The following is a 5,559-nucleotide window of genomic DNA, read 5'->3' as shown; positions in this document are numbered from 1 at the left end:
AAGGTAACATCCCAAGACTTAAACCTAGGTTCCTCTCTGGCATTCCAGTGCTCTTTCTGTGATGTTATGCAATTCTTCTTCCCTTGTCATTTGAGACATGGTATTCTATTAAACTGATTTATAGCACACAAGTCAAAGTTACAATGCTACCATATAGCCTCATAATCATTCTTAAATATCCTTTAGTCACATATCAAGATCATCACCATTCTTGGATATTTGCTCAGCACCCTTAATCTCAAATAGCTGACATTTACTGAATGCTAGCTATGGAGCAGAAGGTCTTGTTCTAAAGGCTTATTCATTTGAAACCACTTTTTCTCCACAAAAGCCAATGCCAGATGAACTATTATTTCCTCTGTGTGTTTTAAAAATGAGGAAGGGGGGGCTGGGGATATGGCCTAGTGGCTAGAGAGCTTGCCTACTATACATGAAGCCCTGGGTTCCATTCCCCAGCACCACATATGCAGAAAATGGCCAGAAGTGGCGCTGTGGCTCAAGTGGCAGAGTGCTAGCATCGAGCAAAAAGAAGCCAGGGAATAGTGCTCAGGCCCTGAGTCCAAGCCCCAGGACTGGCCAAAAAGAAAAAAAAAAGGAAAAAAACAACAACTTAATTCTCTCTCGCCGCGTTGCCGGTGCCTGACCCACTCGCTCCACCTCGCTTCCCCTCTCCCGGCAGAGGCCCTGGGGACCCCCAGCGGGAAGCCGGGACCATGTTCCGATGTAAGCTGATAGCTCTTGACTGCCGGCTTCAACTGCAAAGATGAAGCAGAGTTTAGAAACTTTATTGTCTGACTTGAAGACCAGAAAATAAGACACTACAAGATTAAAGATAGAGGTAATTTAAGAAACATCCACAGCAGTGACTGGCCAAAGTTCTTTGAAAAGTATCTCAAAGATGTTAACTGTCCTTTCAAGATCCAGGATCGACAAGAAGCAATTGACTGGCTTCTTGGGTTAGCTGTTCGACTAGAATATAGAGATAATGCTGAAAAGTACAAGGACTTAGTAGCTGATACTGCAAAAAATACTGACAATGCAACAAAAAATGCACAGCCATTGGTCAATTTGGACGTAAATAATCCTGATTTTAAGGCTGGCGTAATGGCTTGGCTAACCTTCTTCAGATTCAGCGTCATGATGATTACCTGGTAATGCTTAAGGCAATTCGCATTTTGGTTCAGGAGCACCTAACACAGGATGCAGTTGCTAAAGCAAATCAAACAAAAGAGGGATTGCCTGTTGCTTTAGACAAACATATTCTTGGTTTTGACACAGGAGATGCAGTTCTTAATGAAGCTGCTCAGATTCTGTGACTGCTGCATATAGAAGAGCTCAGAGAGCTACAGACAAAAATTAATGAAGCCATAGTAGCTGTTCAGGCAATTATTGCTGATCCAAAGACAGACCACAGACTAGGGAAAGTTGGAAGATGAACATTTCAAGCTTTCAGCTTCTTAATCTTCTTAGTACAGTTGGGAACCATGTACACTCTGGCATGCATTTGGAAATCAAATGTCACATTTTTGAGGGAGAAATCCTGGAAAATTGACTGTTATGTAGATTCACCACCATTGCTTTGTTTCTTTTAATAAAGTTTAGGAAAGTGGAAAAAAAAATGAGGAAGGGTTTGGCAGATTCTGATAATGTGAGCTGGAGTTCATGCTCTGAACACTGTACTCCCTGACTCCCATTAAACTGTACCGTATAATATCATCCCTTCCTCATCGGGAGCCACACAAATACGGGTGAGTAGGTGGGTCTGGAATCCTACCCATTGTATAGCTGCAGACAAAATCCTTACATTCTTTCAAGGTCCATTAAAAATGTTTCTTTGAACCTCTCACCTCTCTTCTTCCATGTGGAAAACTCATGTTTTTCCAAAGCCCAGCTTCTAATGATCACCTGATTCGAAGAGAGAGTCCTTTAAGAGAGTATCTCCTTTATGTGTTGATTCAAAGTGGCATGCACATGTGGTGCAATGTTCAACTGAAACCTGTGTTGATATCAATTATGTCAACAGCATAATAAGATTATCCTTAATTATACTCTGAGGGGCCGTTCTGTGAGAAGTCCACAGTAAGTAGTATGAAGTTATAAGAAGATTGAAGAAAATTTAAGTTTGGTATAGTGATTCAAGCTTACCATCCTTGCTATTTCGAAGGCAGAGATCTGGGGATCACAATCCAAGGCTAGGCTAAGCACCTCAAAACCCCATCTCAACTGATGGCTGATGGTGGTAGCACACACTTACTGTCCTTGCTAGTGATGTGGAGACACACAAGGAGACAGATCACAGGTCAGGCTTATCCAGGACATAAGCAAAACCCTACTTTGTAAATAACTGAGGGATAAAGGGCTATATGCATGACTCAAGGAGTAGGAGTACCTTCCTAATAAGTACAACCCCTGCCCTCCAAAAAGAAAGAATCTTGAAAATGTCCTTCCCTCTCAGAATTTACCTTCTTCACAATTATTTCTGTTCAGATTGCCTAGGTGTCAAATACATGCACCTAAGATACATTGGATTTCTTTTAAAAATTCAGTAATCATCTTTTGGTCCCCTTGTTGGATAATAACAAGACGTCTGTGAGTTTTTTGTTTTTACCTTGTGAAACATTCTTAGCAGGGGCAGGCCTTGGATAATGCCAGCAGATGACTGAGTGAATCATTCAGGAAAGTCAGCCAGAGGCTTTCTAAATGAAGATGATCTATGGGAAGGTGAAGGAAGGCAGACTTTCTAATGGCTGTGACAGAACTGGAAGGGTCCCACTGCTGAGTGAGTAGATGTCACTGCAACACTACGGCAGAAGCCCAAAGGCAGAGAGGATGCTATCAAGTGATTCATAGCTTAGGATCACACAGTGTTGTATCAGATGTTGATATAGTAGTTTCACTTTCCCCAAATCACACATGTTTATTAATTCCTAAACCAAGCATGAATGTGTGTGCTTTTGTTTCTAGGTTGAAAATGTATGTTTGGAGATCAGTTGCAACAAATTATTCCATACCTTCTCTATTCCTGATAATCTTTTTGCTTCCATCCCACATGTCATAAACATACTAGATTTTTCTCACTAGCCATTTACAGAAATGTCCACTCATAAAATGAGCGATTTGCAAATTTCTATCTTCCTTCCTTCTCCCACAAGTCCAACATGTCTCTGTTAAAGAAAAATCCAACAACTATTGCTTTTGTGAAGAGGATTGAAGGCTCTAAAAAGATGAACTTTCAAAACTAGTAACTATTTCAGATCATCTTTTGATACTAATGTTTGTGAGGATTTTCATATATTAGTTTAGGATTAGTGGCCAGTAGAAGTAGCTCACTTGGAGAGAAGCTAACAACTATGTTACCATTGTTACAAACAAGACTTCTTAAAGTTATCAAGAGATAAGTCCTACCTACATATGTGTATTTGGGGAGAGAGAAAGCAAGAGGGGAGAAAGAATATGGAAAATAGAACTTTTTCTGGAAAAAAATAAAAGAAACATTTTTATGGATTGCTTTTGTCACTGCAGATGTAAGTTAGGTGCTCAGGGTCTGAAGTTTAAGTTGGTTCTCAAGTTAAGAGACCCTAGCTGAGCTGTACTAGCTGTGGAGATCACAGATTAAAAGGTCTGATGAGAAGACTAGACATGATGGGAGAAGGGAAAGAGGTGAAATTAACAGGAAACTGCAGGTAGGGAACTGCTCAAAGAGAGTTACCTAAAGGAAATTCTATGATAATGTTTTAGTGGGAATTTCTAATGATATATGAGAGGACACTTTAATGTGCCCCTATGAAAATTATCACATCGTTTCAACTGTTGAGATGATGTTACACAATTTTCTCATGACATGGCCAATCTGAACTCCAACTTATCGTCACATTGGCTCTTCAACTTCTGAAACAAATCTCAAATATCACATTTTACCCATGTTCACTAGGTACAAATATAAGACTTTTTCCTTTTGAAAAATCCCAGCACCAGAAAGGGAATATCAAAATCGAGAGACAAAGGATAAAAAAAAAAAAACGATTCCAAAAGCAATACTTACAAAACCATTTGGTGTAAACCAAATGTACAACTCATCAGGGGGAAGCGGGGAAGGGGGAGGGGAGAGGCAGGGGGAAAATGAGGGAGGAGGTAATAAGTTGAACAAGAAATGTACTCACTGCTTTAGGTATGAAACTGTAATCCCTCTGTACATCACTTTGACAATAAATAAGTAAATATTTTCTTAAAAAAAGAAAAAAATCCCAGCATCATAAACAGTAGCAACAATAACAAAAATTCTAGAAATTCCTTAGCAGTACCATATATTCGTCTCATAAAAATTTTAGAAAATATTTTATAACATTAATAGAAATCTATTAATTATAAATTTATAGTTTTATAAATATTCACAAATGTCTACATCAGTATAGCTAGTACCCCAATTAAAGGGCACCATCATCCCAGAATACCCTTCTTTGCCAAAGACTAGCTCATCCAAAGGTATCTGCCATGTGGATTTTGAATTTTACATAAATAGAAAATATCTGAAATAAGATTAATGCATTGTAGCTCTCTGATACACTTCTTACTGTTCATTTCATTGACATTCATACCTCTTTTTTTTTCTTTTTAAACTTGACAATAATTTGTCAAATAAACTGAGAGGTTGTATAGAATATTCATTGGCATTGTCTGGCTCCTTTCCTGGTATTGCTCATGCATCTCTATCTCTATATTTAATGTAAACTATAAGTTAGAGCCAGAGGTTTGATAGGAATCAGGTTTGACTTACAGTATTTAGTAAGATTATAAAGATTACAACAGCTTATTACTATATCTCTCTTACAAGGCTGTCAATAAATATTTCAGTATTCTTCAACCAAGCTGGATAAGTAGAAAACTCAGAAAGAAGGGTACAAATAAAGCAGACATCTGGGATGTAGAATACATAAGAAAAATGTGTGTGTGTGTGTGTGTGTGTGTGTGTGTGTGTGTGTGTGATAGTTATGGCATATTACAATTAAGAAGTTATAGCTGTGTTATCAGTTGTATTTTTACATGATTGCCTAAAAACAAATAAGAATTTGTATGTAAACAAAGAAGGATCCCGGATTTGCCCTTCCCTGGCAATGGCAATTGCTTCATGTGAGGGAGCACAGCCAAACAGAACAGCATGTCCTGCCCATCAAACCATTCAGCTCTCTTTCTTTTGAAGTATTTCCCATTCAACTTTTTGGTCTTTATTTGATATCTAAAGTTGACTATCTCAGGAGAGGACACAGTACCGTAATCTCCTTGACAGACCTAATTCTAGCCTTCTATGATATACGAGTTCATCTTTGTGGGTGTGTGATTGTTTCCCCAGGGTCTTAGTATTCTGAGTTATCTGAACCTCTACAGTGAGAAATATACACTATGGTATCAGTTCTTCAGCAAAATCAGCCCATGGTTTCCTTTGAGAATATCAACTAGCCTTCTTCTTTTTATCTCTTCACTGGGAGAATGACCTGGTTTTCAGTGAGTAACATGATGAAAGACATCATGTTTTTTGTCTGGCTTCAAGGAAGTAGCACTGGA

General features: G+C 38.6%; 1 pseudogene; it reads left to right on the top strand.

The window, feature by feature from the left end:
* Positions 1–713: 713 nt before the first annotated feature.
* Positions 714–1,611, top strand: LOC125345842 (annotated as a pseudogene).
* Positions 1,612–5,559: the final 3,948 nt, after the last annotated feature.

This window comes from Perognathus longimembris, chromosome 2 (assembly GCF_023159225.1).
Source record: "Perognathus longimembris pacificus isolate PPM17 chromosome 2, ASM2315922v1, whole genome shotgun sequence".
NCBI lineage: Eukaryota > Metazoa > Chordata > Mammalia > Rodentia > Heteromyidae > Perognathus > Perognathus longimembris.
This window is presented reverse-complemented; position numbering and strand designations above follow the sequence as displayed.